Raw genomic sequence first — 12,783 nt, forward strand, 5'->3', positions numbered from 1 at the left:
CAGACTTGACTTGTCTCTGATTTCAGTGGGATTGATTTAAATTGCTTTCCATTTAGTTTGATGTTTGCTATAGGCTTGTTGTATATTATCTTTACTGCATGTGCCTTTTATCTCTGAAATCTGTAAGACTTTAAACATTAATAGAGCTTGGATTTTATTAAATGCTTTTCAGAATCTATTGAGATGATCATGTGGTTTTTCTTTCAGTTTGTTTATGTGGTGGATTACACTGATGGATTTCTGTATATTGTACTTCCATTGCATGCCTAGGATGAAGTCTACTTGGTCATGGTAGATGAGATTTTTTTTGATTCATTTTGTGAGTATTTTATTGAGTATTTTTGTTTCAATATTCATAAGAGAGAATGGTCTGAAATTATCTTTCTTAGTATATCCCTGCCTTTTAGTTAGCTTTTGTGAGGTTTAGGTATCAAGGCGAATGTGGCCTCATAGAATGAGTTTGGTAATGTTCCTTCTTTTTCTGTTTGTGAAATTATTTGAAGAGTATTGGCGTTACCTTTTCTTTGAAGGTCTGGTAGAATCCTGCGCTGAAGCCATGAGGCTCTGGGCTTCTTTTGGCAGGGAGACTTTTGATGACTACTTCTATTTCATTAGGGCATATAGGTCTATTCATTTAGTTACCTGATCCAGATTCAACTTTGATTAGTGGAATCTATCAAGAAAATATCCCATTTCATTTAGATTTTAAAATTTTGTGGCATATAGACTTTTAATGTAAAACCTAATGATTCTTTGAATTTCCACACTGTCTGTAATTATATCCCCTTTTATTTTCTGATTTTGCTGATTTGTATAGTGTCTCCCTGTGTTTTAGTTAGGCTAAAGATTTGTCTATCTTTGTCATTTTCTCCAAGAAACAGCTCTTGCTTTTGTTTATTCTTTGAAATAATTTTTTGTTTCTAATTTATTGATTTCTGCCCTAAGTTTGATGATTTCTACTCCTCTTGTGTATGTCTGCTTCCTTTTGACTAGGTCTTTCACATGTGTTGTTATGTTGATTTTAGATGCCTCAGATTTCTTTATGAAGGCACTTACTTCTATGAACTTTCCTTTGGAATTACTTTCATTATGTCTCATTAGTTTGGGGAAGTTGTGCCTTCAGTTTTGTTTAAATTCTAGAAAGTCTAATTAGTTTATTTCTTCCATAATCCAGCTGTCATTGAGTAGAATTCAGTTTCCATGCATATATAGGCTGTTTACTCTTTTTTGTTACTATTGAGGTCTAGTTTTAGACCATGCCATTCTAATATGATACAAGGAATTATATTGGTATAATGTTGTTTTTTTGGATGTATACAATTTATCCTTGTTCATTCAAATGCTGATTTCTCTCCTCCACTGCCTGGTTTCATTGCAGATATTGCATTGTGATGCTTTTTCTAAGCATCACCTGTCTCAACTTTGCATAAATATGCCACCATTTGTTCTCTATATTGTCAATTAAAACAACCAGCCCCAATACTGAGTAATGGAGAGGATAAGGTGAGACATCCTGGTCCAGAGTGGGAGGAAGAGGAAGGAGACAGGAGAGGAGAGGAGGAGAATCTGCAAGAGAGATCTTGGCACCCCATGTAAAAATGAACTGGAACTAAGATATCACTAAAAGCCATATGATGGGTGAATCTGAATGGTAGGAAACTCTGTGGGCTTAGAGGTTTAGGATGGAGTAACTGTTGGCCAGCATTGTGATCTAGGTTAATTAAATAAATCCTAGTCTCTTTATGGTGATTTGGTTATACGGCTGTTTAGGAATAACCACTGCTTAACTAAAAAATTTATCAATAGTAAATATTAATAATCTACAACAAATGGCACCCAAATAATCTAAGTATCCACACACTTTAGATCCTACATTAATATAATTTGGTGGGGGAGAGGAATAAGCATTCAGTGATACAACCCTAACTTTAAACCTAAAAACTCCCAGATAAATTACTGGCTCTTTAAAAGAGACTCTTAAACATTCCTCAGAGCAAAAGACAGCCTACTGTGGGCAGACCTGAGACTGAACAAAACTGGTTGCCACTACAGTCTAACAAGATGAGAGAAACATTAAAACAGACTTCTTTGAGCTTGGCTGATAATCTCTTCTATGGTTTTAAGACAGAAATAAAGGAAAGTTTAGAAATTATGACTATGGTTACATTCATATTCCTCAATTTAACTTTAATATCTGATTTAGCCTTTTATGTGTTCTCAAAGGCAAAGGCTTTCGAAAAGATACTGTAACAACACAAAAAACAAGTAGAACAATATAAAGAAATAACGAAGGTTAGAAACAGGACATAAAAGAAGAGATACAAAAACTTAAAGAACATAAGAAACAACAGGAAAATATGGCAGAGGTTTTAGAAAAGATACTGGAAAACACAAACAACTAGAACACTATAAAGAAAAATTAAAAGTTAGAAGGGAGGCATAAAACAAGAGATTGAAGAGATTATTGAACAAAACAAACAGCAGAGAGATAGGTGTGAAATATGGGTACAGACTTAAAAAAAGAGTTTAGAATACTAAGTAAAGAAAATACTCAGGCAGAGGCAAATATAATAATAAAGAAAGCCAAACAAAGGTGGTTAGAAAACAAACATTAGCTCATCCAGTCATTGTATAACAGAGACCAGCAGATGATGATTCCCCCACAGGATTACCATGAGGCTGAATGGCACCCTGTGGAAGTGCTAGACCTGAGAAAATGTAAAGAAAGTGTCACCAATTTTGGAATGCATTCACCATTTGTAAAACAAATGCTGACTTCCTGGCCAATCAGTAGAGTAATCCCAAAGGACTGGAAGGATATGTCAAAGGCAATAAAAGAATCTGAGCCATATTTACAGTGGCTATCATGGTGAAGAAAAGAGGCTAGAGAGATAGCATACAAAAATAGAGCCAGGGCTGTTGGTATTTATAAGGAACAGCTCCTTAGTGATGGCCAATAGGCTGACACAGAGATACAAGCTGTATATAATGAAGAAACCTTAGCATTATGTCACCTAGCACTGTGGGACAAGGTTGAGAAATCAGGAAAAAGGCTTGAGCCATTCTCTCAGGTCATACAAGCTCCAAGTGAAACATTCATTAAGGTTTTGCAAAGATTGACCTCAGCTGGGATACAAGCATATCAGATCCACTAGCTAGAAAAGCACTAATAAAATCTTTAGCTTATGAAAATGCAAAGATTTTGAATGCAAAGCAGTAATACAGCCATTAAAAGCAAGGTGTGCACAAATAGATGAATGGGTTATAAATACAATTGACATCAGACTTCATTCACCCAATTTGGCCTTGATAAGGGAAGCTGCCCCTAAAGACATTGGGAAAGGTCTTAAGTTTGATGGGCAAGGTTGCTGCAAACGGAGTTACCAGAAAAAAAAAAAATAATTCAAAAAGGGAGCCTATACTTCCTAGAATATGCAGGAGATGTGGCAAGGGTTGACATTGGATTAGTGAATGTATAGCACAGATAAATTGGGTAATCCTTTATCAAAAATTACCTGAGGGGGTCTTTCTCAGCCCCCAATACTGGACAGGGATCCTCCTACACAAGAAAGTTAAACACCACTTCTCTGGGAATAAACATTAAAAACTTCAACAGCGAGGCCAATGTAGCTTTTATGGATAAATAAAAAAAAAAGGAACCAAAAATATTTTGGCAAACCTCTATAAATGATCATAGGCCAAAGTTAAAGATAATTTTAAATAATATTGAAATTGAAGGCGTGGTGGATACTGGGGCTGATGTCACAATTATCACTCCTAAATTCTGACCCCCAAATTAGCCAATTCAAGAGGTGGATATCCAATTCCAAGGAGTTGGAACTTTATGTAAAGTAAAACATGTCAGATGGCTTAAATGTATAGGACCAGAAAGTTAAATAGGAAAATTAAGGCCATATGTGGCTGAGATAGCCATAAACTTATGGGAAAGAGATCTGTTACAACAATGAGAGACCCAAATTAACAACCCCCAAATTCAAAGGCAAAACAGGTAATACTCCTGATAAACAAGTTAAAATTATTTAAAAATGCCATCAAAAAGAGTTACAGGCTGTCCAGGCTGTCCATAAACAAAATACAACAAAGACATTCTTTTCAACTTCATGTTGGGAAGCCACTGCTAATAAACCCCCCACAACCTTACCAAGGTAGTTGGCTGACCAAACTATTTGGATTGAACAATGGTCTATGAGTAAAGAAAAATTACTGGCACTAGAACAGTTAGTCCTGGAACAGCTGGAGGCTCAACATATAGAGGAGTCCAACAGCCCTTGGAATTCTACTGTATATGTCATAAAAAAGAAATCTGGCAAATGGAGGATGTTAAAAGATCTCAGGGCCATTAACAAAATTATTCAACCAATGAGATGGTTACAATCCAGAATCCCATTGCCTTCTGTGTTACCTAAGGAATGGCCTATTATAGTGATTGATTTAAAGGATTGCTTTTTCACAATTCCTTTACATGAGCATGATAGAGAAAGGTTTGCTTTCTTAGGACCCACTTTGAATAGAAGCTGTCCAATAAAGAGATATTACTCGAGGGTCTTACCACAGGGGATGTTGAACAGTCCTACTTTGTGTCAATATTTTGTACAACAGCTGTTGGAGATAATTCATAAGCAGTTTCCTCAATCCACAATTTACCACTATATGGATGATATCTTATTAGCTGATTCAGATAGAAAAACATTAGAAAATATTTTTGATGAAATAAATAGAACTTTGCCTTGTTGGGGTTTAGAGATTGCTCCCAAAAAAGTACAAAGAGGAGATTCTATTAATTACCTAGGATAAAAAATAGGTCTATAGAAAACTCAACCACAAAAAGTACAAATTAGAAGAACTCAATTAAAAACTCTCAATGATTTTCAAAAATTGCTGTGAGATATTAACTGGCTATAGCCTACATTTGGTTTAGCCACTCAAGAGATAAATAACTTATTTCAAACCTTACGGGATAAGGACTTTAAAAGTCCAAGAACATTATCAACTGAAGATAAAAGTGAATTGGCTCTGGTAGAAAGGAAATTACAAGATGCATATATAGACGATGTTGATCCAAAGTGCACCTGTATTTTGGTTATCTTGCTTTCCACTCATTCTCCCACAGGAATTCTTTTGCAGAACGTTGACTGTGTCTTAAAATGGATATTTTTGGCACACAAGCAAAATAAAAAATTAAAAACATATATAGAAAAGTTCCTGAATTGATCCTAAAAGGAAAAATGAGACTTCATCAGTTGGCTGGAATAGATCCAGATGAAATTGTGGTGCCCTTTACCAATGGTGAGACTGTATCATTATGGGCAGAGAATGGATATTGGCAAAGAGCTTGTTGTGAGTTTTTCGGAGAAATCAGCAACAGATACCCCAAAATCAAGTCACTTCAGTTTATAGAAAAAAACAATTGAATTCTCCCTCATATAATAAAAGGAACTCCAATTTTTGGAGCTCCCACATTTTATACGGATGTCAATAAATCAAAAAGGGCAGGTTCTAAGTCAGAAAATCTGAGTAAAGTGGTGGGGGGTCCTTATGATTCAGTTCAAAAATCAGAATTATATGCAATTCTCTTGGTGTTTTCAAATTTTCAAGAATCTCTTACTCTCAATATGCAGAAAGAGTTGTTCTACATATAGAAACTTCTTATCTAATTCAGGATAATTTGGACTTAACTTCACTGTTTCTTCAATTACAACGAGCAATCAGAAATAGAAATAATCCATTGTATATAACATAGATCAGCTCTGATATGGGTCCACCGGCCCTCTAGCACAAGGCAATGATGAAATTAATCAACTATTTACAGGAAACATATTAGAGGCCTCAGAATTTCATTTAAAAAATACCATGTTAACAGCAAAGGTTTAAAAAAAGAGTTTTCTATCACTTGGCAACAAGCCAAAAAATTGTGCAAAAATGTCCCACTTGTTCTTTATATAACTAAACTCCACTACCTACAGGAAGTAACCCTAATGGTAACCAAAGAAATGAAATTTGGTAAATCATGTGTTTTATTTTATAGAGTTTGGTAAAATGAAATATGTGCACCATACTATAGACACATGTTCAGGGTTCTAATGAACAAAAGCCATAAGTTCTGAGAAGGCTAATTCAGTTATTATGTATTTATTAGAGGTGATGGAAGTTATGGTTATTCCTACACAAATTAAGACTGATAATACTACATTTTATGTCTCTAATAAAATGGAAAGATTTTTTTACATATTTTAAGATAAAATATGTAACCGGTATACCTCACAATTCTGCCAGTCAAGCAGTCATTGAAAATTTGAATCATACTTTAAGGGACATGCTTAACAAACAGAGATGGGTATTAAGACCCCCCAGAGATAGGTTACATAATGAATTATTGACCTTAAATTTCTTAAATGTTAATGAACAGCAATCAACAGCTGCAAGGAGACACTGGGTTATAGAAAAAACTGCTGAATTATTTCAGCCTATATATTTCAAAGATACCGTAACTTCACAATGGATAGTAGGGAATGTGTTTACTGGGGAAGAGGTTTTGCATATGTTCACACAGGAGAAGAGAAATTATAGGTTCCTTCAAAACTAATAAAAATCAGATTTCACAGAGGAAGACCACCTGAAGACCTTGGCCACACACATGAAGAGAGAAATCAAGAAGACCAAACAGAACAGGTAATATAAATTGTTAATCCCTTCACATGGGAACAACTCTAAAACTGACTGAGACATAAAAAATGTCTCTAACCGGAACTTCAACAGTACATGGCCAATAAATCCTTGGCTATAATATCCTCAAAATTTATTATGCCATTCTTTTAATTGGCATTGATAAAATTGGTTCACAGTTTAATTTTCTGCCTGTTCCTGCCTCAACTGCTTCAATTGCTGTTTCTCATCACGGCCTGCTCCCAAGAGAGCTTTGAAGAAAGCTACAAATCTTAATTGGTCCAGCATTTTAGTCCGTTCTAAACAGGACTTTTATTATTTTCTATACATTCAAAGACTGGACCACAAATATTGCTTACTTAATTAAACATTATTCCAATTTTCTTTGGGTCCCCAACAGGATTTCTGCATGTCTAAACTGTCAGCTAGAATAAATCAATGAGAATGATGTCCTATTTTCCTTAAGGGGGTTTGGGTAGGTTTTGGGTTGTTTTCTGTGGCTACAAGTGTTTATTGTCATTGGGAGATGTTTATAAATTACTAATGGTCTTATTCAGAGAGAAACTGTTATACCCAGTTAAGGAACCCCCCCCAAAAAAAAAACCAGAAATACACTCGGCTATAAATACATGAGGTTTTTAAAATTGTATACGTGTTCGGACATGGTACACAAACTTCCATTGTAGCCCTGAGATATAGGGAAGCAAGATTTTTATGGGGCAAAACTGCAAGCAGGGACTTTCTTTTTTTTCCTGCATTTTTAAACTTTATTTTCTTTTTTTAATTTTTTATTAATTACACTTTATTCATTTTGTATCCCCCCATAGGCTCCTCCCTCCTCCCCTCCTGATCCCACCCTCCCTCCCCTTTCTGCATGCATGCCACTCCCCTAGTCCACTGATAGGGGAGGTTCTCCTCTCCTTTCTGATCTTAGTCTATCAGTTCACATCAAAAGTGGCTGCGTTGTCCTCTACTGTGGCCTGGTAAGGCTGCTTCCCCCCCCCCAGGAGAGGTGATCAAAGAGCAGGCCAGTCAGATTATGTCAGAGTCAGTCCCTCTTCCCATTACTATATAACCCACTTGGACACTGAACTGCCATGGGCTACATCTGTGCAGGGGTTCTAGGTTATCTCCATGAATAGTCCTTGGTTGGAGTATGAGTCTCTGGGAAGTTCCCTGTGTTCAAATTTTCTTGTTCTGTTGCTCTCTTTGTGGAGACCCTGTCTTCTCCAGCTCTTACTATTTCCCACTTCTTACATAAAATTCCATTCACTCTGCCCAACAGTTGCCCATCAGGCTCAGCATCTCCTTTGATAGTCTGTAGGGCAGAGGCTTTCAGAGGCCCTCTGTGGTAGGTTCCTACTCTGTTTCCTGTTTTCTTCTTCTAGCTTTCAGAAGCCCTCTGTAGAAGGTTCCTAGGTTGTTTCCTGTTTTCTTCTTCTTCTGATGTCCATCCTCTTTGCCTTTCTGGATGGGGATTGGACGTTTTAGTTAGGGTCCTCTCTCTTGCTTAGTTTCTTTAGATGCACAGGTTTTAGTGGGTTTTTCCTATGTTGTATGTTTATATGAGTGAGTATATACCATGTGTGTCTTTTTGCTTCTGAGACAACTCACTCAAGATGATCCTTTCCAGGTCCCACCATTTACCTTCAAATTTCATGATTTCCTTATTTTTCATTGCTGTGTAATATTCCATTGTATAGATGTACTACAATTTCTGCATCCATTCTTCAGTTGAGGGGCATCTGGGTTGTTTCCAGCTTCTGGCTATTACAAATAAAGCTGCTACAAACATGGTTGAGCAAATGTCTTTTTGTGTACTTGAGCTCCTTTTGGATATATGCCCAGGAGTGGTATGGCTGGATCTTGGGAAAGCGTTATTCCTAGTTGTCTGAGAAAGCACCAGATTGATTTCCAGAGTGGTTTTACAAGCAGGGACTTTCATGCTTTGGCATTTCATGATTGGGTAAGGGAAATTGACTTTTGAAATGATTGGTTCACTTTAGGCACCAAGACTTCCTACAGTTAAGGCCTGGTTCTATGGGCTGGTTTCCTAGCAACTGTATAATTAGTGGGCAGGAAAAAGTGCAGTAAGGCTAATTTGTCCCCTCAGGGCATTAAGGTTAGTTCTTCCCGGAAGGTGGCTGGATGTGTCTCCACCTAGCTAGCCTTCCTTTGGGCTTTTGCTTTAAACTTTAAAACAATACCCACCGATTTGCAAGTCTTTGGGCTCTCAAACCCACTAAAAATTTCTTGTGATGGAGATTTTAAAAATGAGATAAAATGAAGGTTCAAATCTTTCTTCCATCTGCTTTTTTTTAAAATATAAACTCTACTGTGTGCCTTCCTTGTGAATGGAACCTGGTAATATGCCAGCAGGCATAGCTCTGATTTTTTTTTTTTATTTCAATCTTCTTATTTTTATTATTATGGGGTTTTGAGACAGGGTTTCTCTGTGTAACACTGGCTGTCTTGTACTTTCTCTGTAGACCAGGCTGTCCTCAAACTCATAGATATTCACCTGCCTCTGCCTCCCAAGTCCTGGCATTAAATGTGTGTACCAATGTGCTTGGCAGGACTTTCTTATAGCCTGGTTGAAGTCATACTATGTGACTTAGAACATGTCCAGAGTTGTGAGTGTAAAGAGCTGGCAGGGGGCACAAGCCCTTGCTTTTGGAGACAGTGAGGCCTTTTTCTCTGTGAGGCCTTGCATGTCCTGGACTCATTTTGTAAACCCAGATGACCTGGAACTCACACCTGCTTCTGCTTGCCCCACTGAGGGTCACAGGCATGTGACCCCACACCTGGATTTTTGTTATAATCCTTAAAAATAATTTATAATCTCTGTCTACTTTCCCAAGGCCAGGCCTGTTTTGACTGGGAGAGTCAGGACTCACTAAAAGAAAGGGGGCCAGGGACCCCAGGCAGGGACTGGCTGGGCCCTGGCTGAACAGGAGAATTTAAACTGGACACATTTAAACTGGGATTATGTAAATTTATGGCAGGGGCTGTGTATGCAATAAACTAGCTTTACTTACTAATGGAAGGGTGTGCTTCCCCCCCTCTTAAGAAGTGTAATTCTCATCTGATTGTTTGTTTTTATATGTATGAGTGTTTTGTCTGCATGAGTAAGTGTGCCTGTGTATCAGATGGATGCCTGGCATGTGAAGAGGGCAGAATAGGGGCTAAATTCCCTGGAACTGGACTTATGGATGGGGTGAGATACCAGGTGCAAAACAGATCTGGTCCTTGGCAAGAACAAGTACTCTTAACCCGCGAATCATCTCTGTAGCCCTTGAACTATAAAAGGCATCCATGATCTCGTCCTCAGTGTTGTGGCATATTGGTAGATATCCTCTCACAATATTGACCATAAGTCTAGAAGGCGGTCACTGAAATTTCTGGGATCCTGCGACGCTCTGCAGCCAGCGTGATCTTGCCCCCGGTGCTATGGGGTTTAGTAAGGAAAGTGGCCAACACACTGCAGAACACCACCACGCTGGGTGTCAGAAGCCTGGCTTCTGTAAATATGTAAAGCTCTAGCCAGTAAAGTGATGGTGGACACTCCTCAGTGATGGGACAGCTGGGTATATCTCAGGATACAGTAGAAAGCAGGAGTTGTGTCCTTGTTGAATATGACAATTGCCATGGCCTGAGAGCATAGATTTGGGTCACTCCAAATTCCATGTTCCAATGTGGAGGGAGTCCCATGAAATATTTATACTGTCAGAACAATCATAAATGCTCTTCAGTTAGACCTTAGAAAAGTGGGTTATGACAAAGCACACAAAACTCAGCTATGAGACTCCAATGCCATCAGATGAAATTCTTAACATTGGGCCTGCCAGACGCTTGTGTTCTAGTTAGCACCACCCTACAGGTATTCATCAGTCCTAGGATACTAGGTCCAACAAAGAGGCTGGCAAGGAATGGCTAATAGGGGCTAAAGAGGGCCAAGAGAAATTGTTATTAGGCTCTGGACACACTGTCTCCACCTCACTCCAGTTCTGATTGGTCAGTAAGATCTGTCCACATGTTTCCTCTGTGGGAATTCTCTTTCCTATTATGAAGTAGGTGGTCAGGTTCAGGGTTTGCAAATCTGTCAATGTGGGAGAGACATTCCCACCGAAATCCACAGACAACAAGTCAAATCCAAGAGCAAATGAGAAGGACAGACAGGTGACTGATATCAGAAACTGCCTCAGTGTTCCAGAATTACAGCAAGATACACACACACACACATAGCAGTATTCTTTCTCTGTCTGTCTGTCTCTATCTCTCTGTCTCCCTTACTCTCTCTCTCTCTCTCAAACATATACACCCCAAATGAATCATGAACAGAGTCTAAGAGTGGCTTGATGGGTGATACAGATGACTGTGCTGTGGTGGCCAATAAAGAATAAATAGTAGAGGAAGCAGTAGCAGCAGATAATCAAGGGATGGCTTAGAATTCTGGGATTGCCCTTGACAATGGCCAGGAAAGGCTTAGTACTTCACAAATTGATTTAAACCACAGCAGTGATAGCAAAGAAGCACAGAGATGCACCAAACCCTAGACCAGAAAACGCTAAATGACAGGCCAGATCATTAGTTTGGGGAGGTGGATTTATGTCACAGGACACACTTTTGTATTTCATAAAGAGGAAATTGTCAGGCTCCAATCTTCCAGAAATCAATAAAATGGTTGAGGTGTTTAATGTTATCAATAAAAAGAGCAAAAAAAAAAAAAGCATGAGGGAAACGTGGGTATAGAGATATAGATGTTTGCTCACACAGAAATATCATAAAATTGTGAAACTAGAAGCCATATGCATACAAAAGAACTGAATATATATTGTAGCCTTGACAACCCACAAATATGCCCTTGAGTTTTTCTGTTTCTGCTCATGAGGCTAACCAGTTAGTCTGGTTTGTGGCCCTTTGGAGAAAACTAACTTTAAAATTTATTATTATTATTATTATTATTTAAAGAGATAGTGAGTGTTCTTCTTGGAGGGAAGGGAACTTTATTGATGATCCATGGTGCATTTCTGTTTTTTTCTTTGAAAATTTATTATTTGTAGAGTATTCTGTCTGCATACCAGAAAAAGGAGTCAGATCTCACTATAGATGGTTGTGAGCCACCACAGGAAATCAAACTAGGGATTTTTGGAAGAGAAACGTGCACTCTTAAGCTCTGTGACGTCTCTCCACCCCCATCGTTTATTATTATTTTATTTTTTTAATTTTTATTGATTCATTTTACATCCCTGTCGTAGACCCCTCTCTCCTCTCCTCCTGGTCCTACTCTCCCTGTTTCCTCTATCACCCCTCACCTGGCTCCTCAGAGAAGGGAATCACTCCCCGCCCCTGTGTCCACCCACCCATGCCACCAAATCAAGTCGCATCAGGACTCAGTGCATCCTCCTCCCCTGTGGCATGTCAAGGTAGCCCCAACAGGGGAATGTGATAGAAAAGCTAGCTTGTGGGTCAGGGCGCATTCATATGTGTGTTGGTCCTGCTGTGTTTACAAGACCTTGTTACCCTCATGCCCTTCATCCCCTCTGGCACTTACACTCTGTACACAGAGTTCCTTGAGCCCTTAGGGGAGGGAATTGCTGGAGACATCTCATTTAGGGTGAAATGGTCTAAGGCCCCTCACTGTCTGCGAATCAACTGGATATGGGTCTCTGTATTTGTTCCCATCTGCTGCAGGAAGAAGTTTTCTATGATGGCCGAGCAAGGCACCGATCTGTGAGTATGGTTGCTCTTTTAGCACAACTATAGCATTTACATTTCACTGATGTCCCTGGCCTGTGTAGACTCAGGCTCCTGGCCACCCAAGCCATGTTGGATCAAGGTTCCTTTTCATGGAGTGGGCCTCCTGAAACTCAACGAGATATTAATTGGTCACTTCCATAAAATTTGTGTCACAAGCGCACCAGCAATTCTTGTAGGCACGTTACCATTGGAGACTGAAGGGTGTATGGCTGGGTTGGTGTGTACTTTCCTCTTTTGGTGGACTGTGGTGAAGGTTAAGGGGAAGGGGAGCACTCACAAGCATGCATGCCATGTGTTCAATGTCTTATGTATTGTTGAAAAAGCAGGCACTTGAGAATA

The sequence above is a fragment of the Meriones unguiculatus genome (genome assembly GCF_030254825.1).
Source record: "Meriones unguiculatus strain TT.TT164.6M chromosome 13 unlocalized genomic scaffold, Bangor_MerUng_6.1 Chr13_unordered_Scaffold_40, whole genome shotgun sequence".
Classification (NCBI taxonomy): Eukaryota; Metazoa; Chordata; class Mammalia; order Rodentia; family Muridae; genus Meriones; species Meriones unguiculatus.